Here is a 20,710-nt window from a genome sequence, read left to right on the forward strand (position 1 = left end):
TAAAGTCAGTGGATTCTCTTACACGAAACCTACCATACTCTTGTCACAATGTTATGCATCCCTGTGAGTAAATTCTTTAAGTTTATTTAATGGTAGATTTCCCCTTCAGCAACGTGTTTAATTAAAAAAATGTTTTGTGGTGAATCTCCCGGCCTCCATCTTTGATATTACCAAACTGACTCTTCGCTAGTGGTGTCATTACCTGTAAATTTATGTCAATGGAAAATGCCAGGCTTGCAGGGCACAGTCTATTTTACTGTTTATTTTCAGAAGTTTTTGATAGGCATTCCTTTTAATTATTTGAACAAAGCTGTGGAGGGTGCTGGTGAGGCAGGTTGACGAACAGAGTGCCACTCTTTCTTATACAAACATAACTTCTGCCATTTATCTATGTAATATGTGGTGTGAGGGGTTGGAATTTTAGCACTGCTTAAGGCCTAGTGTCTCGCTTCAGGTCAGAATTTCTTTTCACTGCTAAATGTCCCTCGTCAAGACATCTGGTTTCCAGAATCATATGCCTAATGGAGGCCAACCTTTGACCTTGGTAAAGCACACTTACGTTTCATGAACCTGCAGTCAAAAATTGCAGAATTTGTGTGCAACTTGGAGTGGAAGTTATGAAACAGATGCAAATCTAATGGAGTTTGTAAATGCCATGTTTACTAAATAATGGATTGACCTTATTTGCAAAACCAAAGGAGAAGTATGCTGGATTCACTTTGTAATTTGAGGCCATTCAAAAAGCATATTATAATGAAGATATTATTAAAGAGGTGCTTCATGTGATGGTTCTCTATGGGAGGCATCATTTGCCATTCCAGAGATCAACCCAGTGTCAGAAATGGCATCAGTTGGCCTTCTGGAGAGTGGGGGAGGAGTTACTATGCTGAATGTCAAACTTGTGCAACAGATGTAAAGAGGGGGCAGGAATTTAAACCTATTTAAACATTATACACATAAAAAACATTGAAGAACAGTTGAAAAGTAGTAGGTACAAGCTAACGTACAAGGTGAGAAGAGACCATCAAACCCAGCCTATATGTTATTTATTAATAACATTTTCAGGGGCTGATGGCTAAGGCTTTGAATCTGATAGTCCTCACTCTCTCTCCTGCAGCCCTTCCACATGTGCTGCCAGCCCCTCGCTTGATGCTTGCCCCAAGTTAAAATCAGGGGAGTTCAGTTCATACAGTCGCTCTTTCCATTCCAGTTAATGCTGGCACGTGGCCTCCTCAATCTCCAACAATCCATGCTGGAATTCTCCTTCCTTCCCCTCCCAAATCATAGCACTCAGCTTCTGCCCCCTTTCCTCTCCCTTTTATTGCCTCTTTGTCTCTCCGCTTCATTCCCATCCATTTTTTTTGCCTCAACACTTGTTGTGGCAAAGCATTCCATACCTCAAAATAGCAACAGAAAATGTAGGAAACACTCAGCAAGTCAGGCAGCATCGAGGAGAGAGAAACAGAGTCAACGGGCTGGATTTTCTCAATGGGGAGCTTTTGGAGGCGGGACTCCCACTTGTCAGGTTTTAGTCCTGCCTCCATCGATTTGTGGCCAACCCACTCTATTTTCCCTTGATTGACCTTGTTAAGCCCGCCCAGCGGGCTCAGCAGGCCAATTAAGGGAAAGCCGGTTACAGGTGATGTCAGCGAGTGACGTTTCATCTGTCAAGAGCTTTTGACAGATGAAATGTCAGTGTTTGACGGCTCTGTGAATCTGTCAAACACTGACAATCTGTCCTCTAAGTTGAGCCCTTCCACTCAGACTCAGTTAGAGAGCTCTCCAGACCAGAAAGCAGAGGCTGCAGCTTTTGACAGTTCAGCGGCCATTCTGCTTTCTGTGCCGGTGAGCTGAGGGACTCCCGAGAACTGAAGGGAGGAAGCCTGCAGGAAGAAGTAAAGGTAAGTAAAACTTATTAAAACACCTTACACTCACCTCACACACTCACCTCTCCACACTTGCACTCATCACTCACCTGCACACCAGACATCTCGACCCCTCCGACCCCCGGAAACCGACGGCCCGCCTCGTTGACCCTGGCGAGGTTCAGAGCCATCGGGAAGCCCACACTTCAGGGCTGAAAATAGGGATTCTCCAAAAAACTGCCTGTTAACTACCTGTTAACAGGCAGTTAATTGGCACTAATCCCCTTCCCGCCTCGAGGATACGGGACCCGGTGCGGGTCGGGTACCCGCCTCCTGGGAAGATGGCACTGAGGCGGGTTGGGGGCGCGTCCTTACCCGCCTCCCCAGGGCTGGCAAAATCGCCCCCAACGTTTCGGGTCGAGGACCCTTCATCAGTTCGTTCTGACGAAGGGTCCTCAACCCGAAACGTTGACTCTGTTTCTCTCTCCTCTAAGCTGCCTGACCTGCTGAGTGTTTCCAACATTTTCTGTTTTTATTTCAGATTTTCAGCATCTGCAATATTTTGCTGCTCCATACCCCAATATACCTCAGTGTAGAAACAATTTCTCCCAACCTCTCCCTTCACTGTCCAGTGATGATTTTAAACTTATGCTTTTTGTCACTGACTCCCAAACCACAGGAAATAGTCTTTTCCTATTCACACGATCAAAACTTTTTAAAAATTTAAAAATCTCTGTTAAATACCTTAGCCTTCTCTGCTCCAGTGGAAATAGTCCATCCATGGCATCATCCTGGTGAATCTACACTCAGGCCCTTTATGGTTTAATGCATTTCTATAATGGAGTGCCCAAAACTGCACACTGTACACTAACTGTGGCTGAACCAATGTTTTGTATAAATATTTACTAATTTTATTTTGAAATATGGATTTTAAGACTTTGCCCACAAGTGACATTAGATTAACTGGTCTATAGTTACCTGGTTGATTCTTCTCTCCCTTTGTGAACAAGGGAGAGAAGAAGCTACATTGGCTACTTGCCAGTCCATTGAAACAGATTTAAGAATTGAAAAATTGTGGCAATTAGTGCTAGGTGTGGTGTTGATCTTTGTATTGTGTTTAAAAATATGGAGAAGCAGCCAAAGGGGTAGAGGAGAGAGACCAAGGAGTGATTTGGAAATGAGTGCAATGTCTCTACCACAGCAGTTAGCACGGGGGAAGTGGAGGTACAAGTCTGGCAGGAGTTGTGGTCAGCCAGGAGGCTGAAGAGTGGTGCACATCTGTATAGGAGTTAGAGAGTGCTTGGAGGTTGGAAAGACTGGGGAGATCAGGGAGTTATCCAGGGTCGGTACAAAGGTTGAAGTGTGGTTAGGATCAGTGCAGTGGTCGCAGAGCAATCCAGCATCTGTGCGGAGGCTGCAGAGTGGTCTGAAGTTTATGTGGGGCATTGGAGAGTAATCTGGGGTCAGGGTAGAGGCTGAAGAGTAATCCAGGGTCTGCATGGAGGCTGGAGATTAATCCAGTGTCTGCGAGGAGGTTGTGTGGAGGTTGAAGGCTAGTCCAGTGATTTGTGCAATGGTTGGAGAGACCGTGGTTACTGGGCAACCCAGAGTAGCAGCAGTAGGAGACAGAGGGAACATAAGAACATAAGAATTAGGAGCAGGAGTAAGCCCTACGGCCCTTTGAGCCTGCTCCGCCATTCAATAAGATCAGGGCTGATCTTCGAATTCAACTCCACATCCCCACCCAATCCCCATATCCGTTGATTCCCCTTGAGTCCAAAAATCTATCTATCTCAGTCTTGAATATACTCAATGACTCAGCATCCACAGCCCTCGGGAAAGGCTGTTCAGTTTGTAGTCTTCTGTTAGTTTTGGATTGGAGCTGTAACTTGGGGTATTTACCACTCTACTTTACTTCTCCACCCCAACCATGACATTCACCTTGTCTGATTCATAGCCAATTGTACTCCGACAATACAATGGGCATTTCTATTGGGTATTCTACCAGTTAGCCCAGCGGGAGTAAAGGCATAACAGGGGGTGTAGAGGACATATCTCAGGAAATAGTTTCCTAGTAATGTCTGATGAGCTCTGTTCAAAGAAGTTACTGTTCACCAGGGAGGCCACAATGAATCTGTGCACATCCTGCAAGAAAACCTCCAAACTACCTCTAGGACTGGCACTGCTCTACCCATGGTGGTGAAAGTGACTATTACATTAAACCTCAATGCCACTGGCTCCTTTCAGAATTCTATGGGTGATATCTGTCATATGGTCAGATTATGGTGCACTGCTGCATCCAGAAGGTAATTGAGGGATTATCTGCAACAAACAATGAATACATCACTTGCTCAAAGGAAGCACAACAGCAACAGGGAAGAGCCCTACCCTTTTACAGAGTGGCAGGAATCCTTCAAGTTCAAGGTCTTATTGATGCCACCCATATGGCCTTACAGGTATCTCCCACCAATGCCACTGCCTTCGTGAACAGGAAGAATTACCACTCCATCAACATCTACATTGTCTGCAGCCACTATCATTTGATCATGTAGGTAGTTGCCAAGTACCCTGGTAGCAGCCAAGATTCTTTCATCCTCCATCAGTCAACAGTACCTTCCCTCCTGCATACTCCAGCATAAAGGGCTGAGACCCTTGAAGGAAACCCAGCACCAATTTCCATTACAATTGTTTCAAATTTACTGATGTGTCAAATTTGCTTCTTAAATGGTCAACTATTTTTGCCCTGTGCTTTCTGTTAGTGACATTGTATGCTGAGTACTACCTAACCTAGTGCCCCTTTTGGTGGGAGAGGAAGATTAGGTGGTTGTCTGCTACCTTTCCCTGGGATTACCATCATCAGCAGAAGTCCCTACAACTACAAGCACCACTTGCTCCTGTGGCTGCCTGAGCCTGTTTGCCTTCTAGCACAAGTTGAGCCCTTTGAGTGGGGCAGCTGAAAGGACAGGGCTAGTACATCATCCTCAGAGACATGTGCCTCATCTCCATCTCCTCCTACCATGCCCCTACTGCTGAGCACTTCCTCAGCATATTTAGCCATCTGCACCGGGATAGACGACAGAGCTGCTTTGAGATTGCGGAAACCCTGTGTTGAGGTTTTGTCCAGACGATACCCTAGCACCATTAATTTCCATGGGGTTTATTCCAATCTCCTGTTTCAGGAGGGTCTCGTGGGAAGGAAGTGGGAGTCCAGGGTAGAGAAGGCCACGACTTTCCTTGTGGGGTCTGGAGGAGCATTCAGGTCTCAAAACCTGAAGAAGTTGACTTGAGGCAAAGTACCTTTGACATGGTGGGTCGCCAAGGAACACAGGGTGAAATGCATAGTGAGGAGCAGTAAGTATAGGTGTTAGCAGAGGAGCAATCTGAAGTAGGCCAGAGCGCCAGCTCTAGACTGCCTTTAAATGCTGAGTTACTAGTTTGGTGCCATTCAAGACCTGCCTATAAAATATTTCTTTCCAAGAACCACCAATTCACTGATTCCTTTATAAGAGTGCAAAACACCCTACACTGTTTGATGACTGGGAGGGGGTGCAAGGGGGGGGGTGAATTTCTGCAGAAGTTCTCCTGCTCTGCCATAACTTTGGTAGAAGAGTCACAGAAACCCTGGAGAAATGGCGTAAGTGCTGTTTGCGCTGCTTTTCCGGGATTTCCACGGATCTTCCATCAGAACTACTGTGGATGAACGGGGAACCCCTCCAGAGATTCTGACTCATGATATGGCAGACTGCATGAGTGAAATACTACTTTTTTATAGGAAGAGAAAGATGGAAGAATAGGCACTAACCTGCAGATTCAGGTTCCCCACAAACGCACCCCCCTCCAATGGCAGCAACAGAATGGCGGCCCACCATGTCAAGGGTACTTTGCCTCAAGTCAACTTCTTCAGGTTTTGAGACCTGAATGCTCCTCCAGACCCCACAAGGAAAGTCGTGGCCTTCTCTGCCCTGGACTCCCACTTCCTTCCTTCCCACGAGACCCTCCTGAAACTCCCTTCTCCACACCTACCTTCATGTTGGCAGGTGGCCCTTGGCCATCTAATTTTCCGGAGGCCGGCAGCCACTTCCTGCCCACGGAGTTAATGAGGCCCAGGGGTTAAAAAAGCCTGGGTCGCACATTTTCTGCAGAGTGCATTTCGCACTCGCTCTGCCCCTTCCTCCCAAAACCCATCCCGAGTTAAAATCGACCTCTATGTTCTTGAAAGAACTGCACAAGAAATATGCGAGTTGCATTTGTTTAAGTTTCGCATTATAAAATGGCCCTCGGCTATCACCTTGTGCAAGAGGAAAAGGGTTACCTTGGGGCCAAAACAATTTTCTGAATACGAGTGCAGTTGAAATTTTCATGTACAAGTGTAATGAGTAACTACAGTGATTAAAGTGCAGATGTGATTCAGGAATGTAGCCCCTGAATAGTTCCGTCATCCTGTCATGTGCCTTTTATAGCATTCTGGAAAATTAAGCTTAAAATCCCAATACCATGTACAAAGTTGAAATTTTGACTTCTGATGGGATTTCTGACATTCACCTTCCCCTTCCCTTTCCCATTCAGCATCTGAAATCTGACAACAGTCATTAGTAATTTCACTCAGCACTTGCCCTATCGAATTCAGCTGTTTAGGCTAATTACTCGACATCTCCAAACTGCTCTCCTCACAGCTCAGCTTTCACTTAATGATTAGTTTCTTGAGTATATCAGTCAACAGCGAGCGGACATGGAAACCGCAGAGCAGGAGGCAGACTATAGGTCAGGCTCTCTGACTGGGACCAAATTCAAAATAAAACCAAAACAATACTGTATGCTGACTGCATGCTTGTCAACTTTTATAATTCTGAAAATCTGTGGGTAGTCATGCTATGCTGAGACATTGCTTAATGCAGCATGTGATGTTTATTCTGTCAGTGTTTGCGCCATCACTGTCATTTGCTTTGCTCGCTTCTTAAATGTGTAATTGAACAGACCGTTTTGTGCTAACTGATCGAGAGAATTTGTTCTTAATTGGTAACTAAATTTTTGTGGGCTTGCAAAGATTGCACACATGATACACTAGGGCTAGGCAGTAGAAGCTATTGAAAGATAATTTACTGGCTGTGCAGAGCAGGGATGCAATGAATAGGTGTTCTTATGCATTGAGCCATGGAGAAGTTAGTTGTGGGTTTGCAGCCACAAACGCCCACAGGGCAAGCGGCTAACCACCGCTATACTTTTGAGGAAATAGCAAGTGATCACCAAGTTGTTTCCCACAGTGAGGGAGGCAAACTCAAAGTTAGATTCAGCCAAAGCCTCTCTTCTGCATCTCATAGCATCCAGCGTAATAACAAAGATTGGAAGGAAGTCATTCTCTCAACCAATGAATGGTATAAGGAACACAAAATAATAAACTAAATTACAGATGGGAGGAGGAACAGTAATTGCTTTGATCAGAATCTCCCAGTCACTCTTGATACTTTCCAGTGCAGTGGTATGTAATCCAGTAATGATCCAATACTGCAGTTTTTCAAGTGACTGTACAAATGTCATTCCAACAAATTTTGCACTGCTCATTTTCCAGTACTTCACCACTTGAATTAAGATCTAATATAAAGTGAAACTTCAGAGTCTGTGCCTGAGAATACGCTTTTTAATTCCCGTTTGTAGAGAAGAGTTTACCCGGCGGTGATACCACTGTGTCTAAAGAATACTAACATGACCAATGGGGATGATATTTTTCCTCTTTTATTTACCATTTATTTACACCAGAACAATGATTCCCATTCTAGTATTAGCATTGTTCATATCAAAACCGATCCTTGTACTGGCATATATATCCATATTCTAGAATAAATGCTGTTCTCAGGAGAGCAAAGGTTTAGAGCCTAGAATAACGTCACCAACATTACAGTTCCCATTGTGTGTTCGCATCGGAATGATGTCCTGATTCCAGAGTAAATATTGAAATAATGATTGTAATTATAAAATAAAAGTTTTTCACGACATTCCCAGAACCTGTTCTAATTTCATTATTCCAATTCAGTCCCAATTCTATAATAGATTATATCATCAGAATAATCTCACTGAATGATCATTTTGGAGCAGGCTTTTCCTGGTAGTCCTATAAAACAAGTCTACTTGAAAACTCTTGCGCAATGATACTGTCTATTTAGCTACACCGAATCCTGCACTAAAATTGTTTTTGCACTGAAACCCTCAACACTGCTCATTACATGATCAATGAAGCCCAGTCATTTGACTTTGAGTTTCAGGAAAAGAGAAATGAAACCAGCACCGTGTGTTTCTAAGAACTGAATTAATTGGATTTCAGATCCCCAAAAGTTCATTGTACTCTCTGCTCATTTTTGGGTCAGTCTTATCAAACCAACATAAAACATCTAATGATCTGTATGTGCTAGCCTGTTGGGGACTAATTGTTCAAAATAAAAAATTTTATTGAAGAGCCAAAGTGAAAAGCGAAGGTCACAAAAATTTTTGAAAAGTGCAAAGAGATAAGATAAATCAGAAAACAGTGGTTAGGTGACACCAGATTTGGATTGTAAAAGGCTGAAGATTGTAGGAGGAAGGAAAGACTGAGGGTGGTAAAGAGTTCAATTTCAATATCCAGGGAAAGAATAAGTTCAAGTAGAACAATGCAGTAAGCATATATTTCAATATGGTGAGGATGTAGGGAAGGAGAATGTGTAGGACAGAATAGTTTCAATGTAAAATTAGATTCTATACAGATTACTTTTTCATTAATTCCATGGTTGGAATTTAAATGGTTACAATTATAGGATTACAGGGAACTACAAAATATTTTAAGACTCAGTGGCACATGTTGAATACATCTCAATGCACGGTGAAAATATTTTATATGTAAGAATGCTAATAATGTCTAAAATAAGTTAAAAGACCAACTAATGAAAGATTGAGTCAAGGTAAAATAGTTACATAAATTAAAACAGAAAATAAGTACAAAAAAATAGTAAGTAGTTTCAAACTCAATATAGCTCTATGAAGACCAGGGCCAGAATTTTTACGTTTGGATTTGACGGGTGCAGGGGGCCCAGTAGAACTCCATAGCGCGCGGGCGACGTCACAGATAGGTACCCCACCCAGAAGTCAGCTTGATTGACAGGCTGGCTTCCAGTCGGGCGGAGAACGCTGGAGGAGAGGTCACAACCGCAAGCCCCAACCCCAGTGGCGGGGGGTCCGATCCCACAGCTTGCATGGGGGGGCTGGGATGAAGCACTCCTGCTCCTCCCAGCCCACAAGGATTGCTCCCCAAGGCTGTCCTCGTCTCACTGCAGTTGCCGGAAATCCTGAGGCCTGGGAACCTCAGCCAGCCACAGTTAAACCTGCACAGCAAGTTAAATCCGAGACTCCTAGCCTCATTATAATGGGCGGGTTGGAAGCGGGTTGGGGTCGGGATTCAGGTTTTTTAACATTTTAACCTCCCACCCGACACAAACCCGCCCGTTTATTGGGGCTAAAATCCCCCCCCCCCCCAGGAAACTACCATAACCACAACATGTGGAAATCACACTGTTATGTCTGTCAGACACATCTCAGTGAGAAGGATATTCATTCATGTGAAGGATGTACATCATTCATATCACCGTTAGAAAATGCTTCCCAGTTAGCAGCAAGAGCAGTAACGACAACAACAACTTGTATTTATATAGTGCACTTATCGTAAAACATCCCAAGGAGCTTCACAAGAACGTTATAAAACAAAATTTGACAAACCGTCTGATTTCAAATTCTGGTTCCTCTGTTGGGAGTATACTGTTCTTCTGGTTTCAGCATATACCGGACCCAGAGGCTGCAAAGTGCTGCAGCTCAAGAGGCAGTCCTATCCAGACTTGAATTGGTTTACATTTGTAGGGAACCCTAGTGCCCCATTCTAGAAAATGCTAAATTGGGCTTAGTTTATTATCATCTGTGACACTGAAGTACATTGTGCTGTTAGTACTGATGCTTGATTTTGGGTGCAACAGGCACCTAACATCCCAAGCACCAATTTATTTTATTGTCCTTTCACTTACCCAATTTCCCTTTCAGCAGCCCCTCTATGGAGGAAGCAGCACGACTATATATACACCCATATTTTCCTTTTATTTCAGTGAATTCCATGCCAGTTCTGTATCAGACACCTGCTGTAACTAAAGTATCATTTTTACACCTAGGTACAGCTCAGGCACATTCATCTGTCCTGACGCTGGTACAGATTAATAACACGTTCCAAGCTCAAATTTTGCCACATCATGGTAATTGTTCCCAGTAAATTTCTACTTTAAAGGGAAGTGCATTTTAATTTTGTTGCATACTGGTGTTTGCTGGAATTAAGCAGATGCTGTTCTGTGCCATCTCTAACATGAGATCAACTCTTAACCACGGAGGTGAAATACTGTAGTTGTCATTAGTCTAATTTACAGACGGCATAAACAGGTGGAGAAGGGCACCGCGGACCATCACTCACGTTCAAAGAGAAATCAGGTTATTTCAAAACAAATACTTGTGGTAGAGGAAACAATCAATATAGGGTGGATGAAGTAATCTCTGCTTGCTGCTTTTGTTAGTCATGAATGAGTGTCTCAGGACAGGTATTGGAATGAGAGCTACCTAATGAGTATCATGTTTTCTGTCCCTGGTGCATTGAAGGCAGTTTGAGAAGTCAATACAAGCTGTATTGCTGGGGGAGGGTGAATGCAGATTTAGCAACAGGGGATAAGATCACAGTGTTAAGCACAAGTTCTATGATCTGCACACCCACACTTTGTCAGGATCAAGCACCGATTTTGAAACTGTTCTCACTTTAGGGCTTCCGAGGATGCTTTATGAGATTTATTTATTTTTATTTACCTTTTCCTGGCTCGCTTTTCGGTCTTGTATTGCCGGCTGCAGCTGCGATGCTTCTTCTTTCAGCAGAGAGGGCAAGAGAGGTCTTGCCAGTGGTTCTGCTCCCTCTTGGGAGGAAGTGCTCCGCTGCTCAGTGCTCCCTCGCCCTGGACAAGAATTGTTGAATTCCTGCCTGGAAAAGGCAAATGAATTGAACTGTCAGTCAAGACTGCGATTGAAACTGGCAACTCTCTGGACTGGGAGTCCCACATTATGTCTGCTGCCTAGGTAATGGTTTTCATTTTAAATCAGGCTGCTCCTCCCTTTTCGATCATGGAATACCGTCAAAGTACCAAATATTCCATTTAGTAAGATCAAACCACCGTAAATACTTTTTTCTATAATTTAGCAGTCTGCTGACGTTTGAAATTCTAAAGCAATTTTATTTCTTCTTTGTTTCTTTTCATTCATTACTTTCCTTTGAATGTTTTATATATTTTTCCTTCAGCTCATTTTCCGCTGGTTGGAGCAAGCAAAATATTTGGATCACTGAGGCCTACAGGCTGCAGTCTGGCTACACCACAGAAGTGAGTATTCCCCGTGGGTACGAGTTGTTGAGAAAAATTGTCAACAGCAGATGAAGCTAACATAGGTTACAGTGACTAATTACATGGTTTGAAAAGGATACAAAACTGCACTTAAAGGAGCTGTGTTGTTGAGACCTTGCACTTGTGCAAAATGAAGACACGGGTGCGGAATGAACATAGTTGCAGTGCTTTTGAGTTGTATCATTGAGTGGTAGAATGCAGTTCTTGTCAATGCTATCATTGGGATGTGCTAATGATCGGAGCATGTGTAACCCAGGATCCTTTCAGTAGACCTCTAAATTACCGATTCAAGGGCCGTGTTGGTAAAGGCCCAGATGATAGGTTGCCTGCCTCCCCATCTAACCAGGGAATGTTAAGTGGTGCAGAAGGATCCAAAATAGTGGGGGGGTGGGAGAATACCAAAGTAAGAAAGGGAAAATGAACAAATAAACATTATGAAACAGATGACATTATTAAACTGTCAATATTGATGCTGTTAAAAATATTAACTGTTTGTTCCTAGCGGAGGTGACAGCGTAAAATGGAGGTCCACTGTTTTCTGTTATAATAAAGGTATTTCTAAACTATTCCAAAGGTGCAGTTTTCAGACAAGATCTTTGGCGTGGCCATTAAGGTGAAGAACAGGAGATGACTATAGTACAGTGCATTCAGAATCCTAGAATCCCCGGGGGACTAATCATTTAAATGAATTTACATGTGCAAGGCACATTGATGTATTTCTCATGTTGATCTGTTTTGTATTGCACTTAAGCACAAATAAAACCAGACCCTGATATTTTTCTCGGTGCACTCGTTGCAATGAACCCATTAAAGCATTGTTTGTAAATAGATATACAGATTTGTTAAAACTAAAGAACAGTGGAAAGTATGAGAGAGAAACTTCGAACAGCAGTGCCTCTTAAATATTGTGTAGTTCTGTACACTGACCTTCCCACTGCATGACCTTTAGGCACAAGGAGACTCCTGAAGATATTCTGCAATAGGAAATGTCAATTCTTTAAAAACTACTGTGGACGTCTTAATTTGCCCTGAATAATTGAGCAGGATTGTTTTATTCAGATGTCAGGCAGTTATGAGAATTACAGGATCGCTGCCCACTTCATGGCTGCTCTACCACAGCTGGTCAGACCTGTCTGTCAACAAAACTATTACAGTCTGCTGCCCAGCCTGAGAAACACATGTCCTTGACCTGAAACTCACCACATAACGTCTTCTTTTCCATGATAAAACATAAGGCCTGCATCTGACATCGGAATGGAATGGCACTCAAATACTGACCGAACACTTAAGCTGTCCCCAGCAGCATGAAATAAATTATATCCATTAATAATTTACGCAGAATATCTTTTATTTCCTCGTAACCCACTGCTGGGAAAAACCAGTGTAATATGAGTCACGTAATACATACCACCACACACTTTCAGGTCCTGTATCACTGTTATCTGTGACATCCCATTTGCTCATGTTACCTCACCTGCACTGTGCACAGTGCCCTCTGCATAATTACGGTAAAAAAAATAAAACAATACTGTATAAATTATATTGTATATATAGGTAACAAAGAAACTGGTGATGAATTTAAGGCAGTAATTTGATCTCAGGCTTAAGCTGACATTCGTAAAACAGCCAGATGTCAGTCTTGTGGTTTATGATGTGATTAGACTGTTGAACTGAATTGCTGTTTTGTTACTCAATGCACTAGCTATTAACCTATGTTTATTGAACATATAATATTGTTATGTTCACAACCCGAACCCAGGTGTGGATCCCTCATTCAGTGAAAAACAGAAAGAGTTTCACATATGTTTGACATTATCAGCTAACCATGACTGCTGTACACTGATAGCATGTGAGCACTCGGAAGCAAATCAGAGTACAAGTATCTCATTCAAGTGGCTATTCGTAATATGTGAACCCACTACACGAACATCAAAAAGCGGATTCCTGTTCTTTCAGTTTTTGCTATTGGTGAAATTTCATGTGCAAAATAGATGCTACTTTGTCTATATAACATATTACTGTGCGTCAAAGTAATTAATTATGTGAAGCATTTTCAGCTATTTCTGAAGGATATGACTGACAAAAATAAAGCATTTTTAGCAATAATGTTTACAGAACCATACAGGGTTACTGCATAGAAGGAGGCCATTCAGCCAATTGTGCCTGTGTCATGGTATTGACTTATTTCTTTCTGACATGGTACATATATGGTTAAAAGCTAGGTACATTCATAGTAAATAGCCTAGTTTATTTTAATACACAATAAAAACAAAACAACCAGGAAATATACATTATGTCTGGCCAGATGTCCAAAGGAGTGGTGGACAAGCCATGCAATTCAAATACGGGTGTCTTTTGGGTTTTATTTGTATATATGCCTAATTGGCTTATTTGGAAACAGAAGAGGAGCAACAACTACAAGTTCCCTTAACAGCTGCTGAGGATATTTGTCTGGCCCATTCCAGGGTTACCATCAACTGCTTCAATAGCGAAGGGTAGGAATCTTCCTTCCACCTTTCCATATAATAATTCCATCCCACAATCAATACAAAGGGAATTCTCCCAGTCAAACCTGCAATCCCTTCCTGTTTCTAAACTTCAGTGTACATACTCATACTTGTTTTTCCTGTTTCTTCTACAGTAAAAAGTCACAAATGAAACAGTGATTGAGTTCCAAAAGTGACATTAAAATGTGGTGCTTTTGCAACTGTGTGCTCTTTATTGCCACAGACTTTCTCCCATATCCATCCTATTCTAGTGCTCCTTCAAAGTGAACTCCCCTGACAGGAGACAAGGAGAGGGGACTAAACTGTATCTCTGACACATGGTGCTGGAATTGAGGTGGCCTTCCACAACTTTCCAGAGGGGCAGAGCAAGGCCTGTGCAAGCAAAAAGTGCAGGCCCAGCACTGCCATGGTAATGAGATAGAGGGGACAATCCTGTTCCTCCGGCCTGAATTTATATTCTTGTTGTTGGAGGTGAGGGTGGAGGGGGCACCAGAGAGGGGTATAAGAAGACAATTCGTAGTGGAGAAAAGAAGCCAGGAATTATCTTTGCATTAAAGGATGATCCTGGAGTATTGAGCAGTTTTGGCTGAGGAGAACAGGATCCCAATAGTGCTTGATCTAGTCCATGCCAGATCTGCAATGAATGGCTAAACCAGTTATGCATCATATATGTTCAAGTCTGCACCCCATGGACTTAAGGGAGTGAAGGTGGGGTGTGTACCAGAGGGAATGACCAGGGTGAAACAGAGCATTCGTTTTAGTGGGGGAAAGAGTATCAAAGGCAGGGTGAGGGAGTGATAGAGCAGCAGTATTGTGGCAAATGTAAGCCAAAGGCTAGGCAGTTGGAAGTTTGAAAGTGCCGGTGCAATGACTTGGGGGAGACATTTTTTGAGGGGCGGACATAGAAGGAAGTGGGCTTGGAAGGGGGAAGGGTTGTGAGTGTTGAGGGATATGAAGAAGTTATCAGAAATAGCCTTGTCTGTGATTGAGACGATGGGAATAGAGAGGCCATGTGAAATGGAAAGGTCATGGATGTGACACCTCAAAGTATTCACACCTCAAGAGTGTGACACCTCAAAGAGTTCACATCTCACAGTGTGACACCTCAAAGAGTTCACATCTCAGTGTGACACCTCGAAGAATTCACAGAATAGTGTGATCCCTCAGAGAGTTCACACCTCACAGTGTGACACCTCAAGGAGTTCACACCTCACAATGTGACACCTCAAGGAGTTCATACCTCACAGTGTGACACCTCAAGGAGTTCACACCTCACAGTGTGACACCTCAAAGAACTCACAGAATAGTGTGATCCCTCAAAGAGTTCATACCTCACAGTGTGACACCTCAAGGAGTTCACACCTCAGTGTGATCCCTCAAATTCACACCTCACAGTGTGACACCTCAAGGGGTTCACACCTCACAATGTGACACCTCAAGGAGTTCATACCTCAGAGTGTGACACCTCAAAGAGTTCATACCTCACAGTGTGACACCTCAAAGAGTTCATACCTCACAGTGTGACACCTCAAAGAGTTCACACCTCAGTGTGATCCCTCAAATTCACATCTCACAGTGTGACACCTCAAGGAGTTCACTCCTCACAATGTGACACCTCAAGGAGTTCACACCTTACAGTGTGACACCTCAAGGAGTTCATACCTCACAGTGTGACACCTCAAAGAGTTCACACCTCACAGTGTGACACCTCAAGGAGTTCATACCTCACAGTGTGAAACTCAAAGGGCTGGATTTTGCTACGGGGGCGGGTTGGAGGTGGGAAACCCACATTCGGGCTTGTTGTCCCGCCTCCATGGAGATGTGGCCAACCCACTGGATTTTCCTCTGATTGACCTTGTTGAGCCCGCCCTGTGGGCTCAGCAGGCCAATTAAGGGCCACCCGGCAACAGGTGACGTCAGAGATTGACATTTCATCTGTCAAAAGCTTTTGGCAGATGAAATATCAGTGTTTAACAGCTGTTTGAAGCTGTCAAGCACTGAAAAACTGATAATTCAGCCTCAGTCCTTTCTCAGGATAACTTTAAAATCATTTTGCTGCAGAAACCAAGAAGCTGATTTTTTTTTAAAAATCGGAGCTTCTGTGGTTCTTGCAGCCGACTCCCGACACCGGAATGCAGGACTCCTGTAAAGGTAAGTAAAAGTAAGTTAAACTTATTTAAACACTTTAAACACTTGCAAAACACTTACCTTTGCACTCCTGCACCCCTCACTCACCTGAACACTGGGCATCTCGACCCCTCCAAGACCTCAGACCCACGTCCCGCCTCGAAAACTTCGTGGTTTGGAGCTGTCGGGAAGCCTACAAACCAGCAATAAAAATCGCGAATAGGCAAAAAACTACCTGTTAACTACCTGTTAACAGGCAGTTTAATTGCCTTTAATCCCTTCCCGCCTCTGGGAGTCGGGTTCCAGCACTTGTCGGCAACCCGACTCCTATGAAATTGACATGGAGGCGGGATGGGGCCGGGACCCCCGGATCTCCGATTTTTATCGCCCGCACGCCTCCAACCCGACTCCAGGGGCTTAGGAAAATCCAGCCCAAAGTGTTCACACCTCAAAGCCTTCACACATTAAAGTGTTATGAATCAAATATCTATAGTCCAAAAAGAATCATGATTAACTGGTCATGAAATTAAAAGCCCACTGGTCACAAAGTTAAAAGCCCATGGGATCCAGGGCAAAGTGTCAAGTTGGATTCAAAACTGGCTCGAAGACAGGAAGCAAAGGGTAATGGTTGATGGGTGTTTTTGTGACTGGAAGGTTGTTTCCAGTGGGGTCCCGCAGAGCTCAGTACTAGGTCCCTTGCTTTTTGTGGTATATATCAATGATCTTGACTTGAATATAGGGGGTATGATTAAGAAGTTTGGAGATGGTACTAAAATCGGTTGTGTGATTGATACTGAAGAAGGAAGTTGTAGACTGCAGTAAGATATCAATAAATTGGTCAGGGGGGGCAGAACAGTGGCAAATGGAATTCAATCTGGAGAAGTGTGAGGTAATGCATTTTGGGAGGGCTAACAAGGAAAGCGAATACACATTAAATGGTAGTGTAGAGGAACAAAGCAACCGTGGAGTGCATGTCCACAGATCCCTGAAGGTAGCAGGCCAAGTAAATAAGGTGGTTGAGAAGGCATACGGAATGCTTGCCTTTATTCGCCGTGGAATAGAATACAAGAGCAGGGGGGTTCTGCTTCAACTGTATAAAACACTAGTACGATAGCAAAATACTGCAGATGTTGGAAATCCGAAATAACAACAGAAAATGCTGGAAAAACTCAGCAAGTCAGGCAACATCCGTGGAGAGAAATTTGAGTTGACGTTTCGGGTTTGACCCTTCTTCAAAACTGGAGAGAAAAGGAACTAGATCGAAGGCAGGGCTGCGATCGGACAAAAGAATAAAAGAACCAAAAGAAGTAAAAGAGATTGGAAGCTAGACGAGATGGTAATAGGCTGTGATTAGGTGTAAAGTGTACTGGCAGGGCAAAAGATAGCTGCCAGGTGTGAGAGAGAAACAAAAGGAAAGGGGGGGGGGGGAAAGGAAAGGAGTGGAAAAATATAAGTGAAAATGAAATGGGGGCCGAGGTTATGATCTGAAATTGTTGAACTCGATATTGAGACCGGAAGGCTGCAGACTGCCTAATCGGAAGATGAGGTGCTGTTCCTCGAGTTTACGTTGAGCTTCCGTGGAACAGTACAAGAGGCCAAGGACGGTGAGGTCCGAGTGGGAATGGAGCGGTGAATTGAAATGACAGGCGACCGGAAGCTCGGGGTCACCCTTACGGACTGAGCGGAGGTGTTCTGCAAAGCGGTCACCCAATCTGCGTTTGGTCTCCCCAATGTAGAGGAGACCGCATCGTGAGCAGCGAATACAGTATACTAGATTGCGAGAAGTACAGGTAAATCGCTGTTTCACCTGGAAGGGGTGTTTGGGGCCCTGGACAGTGGGGAGGGGGGAGGTATAGGGGCAGGTGTTACATCTCCTCCGCTTGCACGGGAAGGTGCCAGGCGAAGGGGAAGGGCTGTTTGGGGTGATAGAGGAGTGGACTAGGGTGTCTCGGAGAGAGCGGTCCCTGCGGAATGCTGAAAGGGGAGGGGAGGGGAAGATACGTTTGGTGGTGGGATCACTTTGGAGGTAGCGGAAATGCCGGAGGATGATCCGTTGAATGTGGAGGCTGGTGGGGTGAAAGGTGAGGACAAGGGGCACCCTATCGTGGTTCCGGGAGGGAGGGGCAGGGGTGAGGGCAGAGGTGCGGGAGATAGAACTGACACGGTCGAGGGCAGTGTCAACCACGGTAGAGGGGAAGCAAGAGTACTGCGTGCAGTTCTGGCCACCACATTACAGGAAAGATGTGATTGCACTAGAGAGGGTACAGAGGAGATTTACAAGGATGTTGCCGGGAGTAGAGAATCTTAGCTATGAGGAAAGACTGGATAGGCTGGGTCTGTTTTCCTTGGAACAGAGTAGGCTGAGGAGAGATCTTATTGAGGTGTATAAAATTATGAGGGGCCTAGATAAAGTGGATAGAAAGGACCTATTTCCCTTAGCAGAGGGGTCAAAAACCAGGGGGCACAGATTTAAAGTAATTGGGGGAAGGTTTAGAGGGGATTTGAGGGGATGTTTCTTCACCCAGATGGTTGTGGGGGTCTGGAACTCACTGCCTGAAAGGGTGGTAGAGGCAGGAACCCTAACCACATTTAAAAAGTACTTGGATGTGTACTTGGGAAGCTCTAACCAGCAAGGCTATGGACCAAGAGCTGGGAAGTGGGATTAGGCTGGATAGTTCTTTGTCGGCCGGCGCGGACACGATGGGCCGAAATGGCCTCCTTCCGTGCTGTAACTTTCTATGATTCTATGATTCTAACTTAAATCCATGATCTGAAGGGCTTCACACCTCAGTGGGACACCTCAAAGAGCTCACACAACAAAAGTGTTATGAATCAAATATCTATAGGGCAAAAAATCATCATTATCTCAAATCCACAATCTGTGAACTATAATGATTAGCAAGTTAACTATGCTGATTGGCTCAATGCAAACCAGTCAAAAAAACAGTTCCATTCACTAGATGGGTAGGCAAGCTATGACTCAACATTTGGTAAGCACCACACTGATGCTAAGCAGACAGTGATATCAACACTGAAAAACAATGATATTACTTGCTGATAGTTAACAGATTATGATATTAATTGATAATGTCCCAGATTTTGCGGTGGAAATAATGGTGAGGCTATCAGCACGCACCGTTAATAAGGAGTAAATCAGACAGCAACTACCGGCGACCGCACATGCGCAGTTAAATGTGGAAATCAGGAAATTGCTGCTTGAGTTGCTCTGCTCCTCCAGATGCTGCACTGTACCACTATCTCGCTGATAGGCTCAGCCTTCAAATACATGGAATGACGTGAAGTTGCGGCACTTACCCTCTAGATACCCACTAAACACGCCAGTAAAAGTTAGAGCTTGTCCATTCAAGTGTAAGTGAATTTTAACCCGTGATAAGTCTTAATTACTGCCAAACAACCTCTCTGGCACTGAAAATTTACTTTTAAAAATGTGGAGTCTCATTCCTTCAGATTTTAATTATTGTTGGAGATTTAGAAAAATGTAAATAAAAAATATTTTCTTTACTTTTTCTTTGTCTTTTTATCTCTCTCTCTTAATCCCATCTTTCTTTACCACTCTTTATTTTGCCTTCTGTACGTGATTTGGTATTGAATTAAATATTATGGCTCAGAAATTCGGGTCGGAGGCGTCCCGCGGGTGCAAGCCTCCAACCTGCACTTACCTAGCGCGCCGGCCGTTGAGCTGTGGGCCCACATGGGATTCCAATCCTGGGCCTGCTCCAACTGCCGGCGCGCAGTGCTTGCGTATCCCAGGGGCGCAGTTAATTCGATGCATCCCCTGGGACCACGTGGGCCATGGAGAGCCAACGGTAGCAGGGAAATGCCCATTCATAAAATTGACAGGAAGAGCTGTCAAAACTATGAATACTATAAACCCCAAAACATCACTAAAACTTCAAATAAATCTTTTTTAAAAATCACATTTTTAAAATAACTATAAATTACATAAAATAACTATTTTAAACAATAATTTAAATTTTTGAAAAAATGAATTACATTTTCTAACGGGGCTAAAAATAAACTTACCTTTCTTTAAAGTATTTAAAAATAATAAACCTGTGGAAAAAATGTTTTAATTTTAATTAATTCACCACTTACCTTGTTAAAAGCAGGCCTTGCGCCTGCTTTTTAAAAGTGTAACTCCTGGAGACTTACCCTCCCGGGAAAACCTGCAAAAAAACGTAAGTTCCATGCGCACGCGCTGCCTCTCCGGCGTACGCGTTCGACCTCTAAACCCCTTCTTTCAGGGGAACGGAAGTGCCGGTTTCCTGCGCATGTGCAGTGCATGCACGAAACCGGCACTTCCGTTGGGCCTACGGGTGAGTACCCCATGCGTACTCACCCGTGGAGACATGAATTTCTGGGCCTATAACTTGCACTTCCCAATTCAGACTGCATGTCTCAGTAAGGACCCTTCAATCTGATTGGGTAAGGAGACACACAGTTGCTTGCCCTATTCAGACAGGTCCCAGATCCCCTGTAGAGGGCGTCGCGCTGATTTTCCTCTCAAATTACCGAACGTTGCAAGTGCAAAAGCTCACAGGAAGTCTGCGGGACAGTGTAACTGTAGTAAATAGCTAACGCGTTCATTCACCACTGACCGCAAAATCCAGGCCATTAAATACATTTTGAATTGAACAATATAATAAAAAGACTGTGAAACGTTGATGATAAACTGCCAGAGATAAACACTGATCATAGAGAATCATAGAGAACCATAGAGTTATACAGCACTGAAAGAGGCCCTTCGGCCCAT

General features: G+C 43.8%; 2 long non-coding RNA genes across 2 annotated transcripts in view; one reads left to right on the forward strand and one right to left on the reverse strand.

The window, feature by feature from the left end:
- The window catches only part of LOC147107623 (uncharacterized), a 48,785-nt gene extending 37,979 nt beyond the window's left edge, over positions 1-10,806 (reverse strand). Inside the window, exon 1 of the long non-coding RNA XR_015080841.1 lies at positions 10,719-10,806. This is a non-coding gene — a long non-coding RNA (uncharacterized LOC147107623). The remainder of the gene's footprint in view (positions 1-10,718) is intronic.
- A 91-nt stretch (positions 10,807-10,897) lies between these two features.
- Positions 10,898-13,364, forward strand: LOC147107624 (uncharacterized). The gene is made up of 3 exons (XR_015080840.1): positions 10,898-10,982; positions 11,203-11,281; positions 11,877-13,364. It is a non-coding gene; the product is annotated as an uncharacterized LOC147107624 (long non-coding RNA).
- Positions 13,365-20,710: the final 7,346 nt, after the last annotated feature.

This window comes from Somniosus microcephalus, chromosome 14 (assembly GCF_052327205.1).
Source record: "Somniosus microcephalus isolate GS21.2 chromosome 14, FLI_Smic_1.0, whole genome shotgun sequence".
Taxonomy (NCBI): Eukaryota; Metazoa; Chordata; class Chondrichthyes; order Squaliformes; family Somniosidae; genus Somniosus; species Somniosus microcephalus.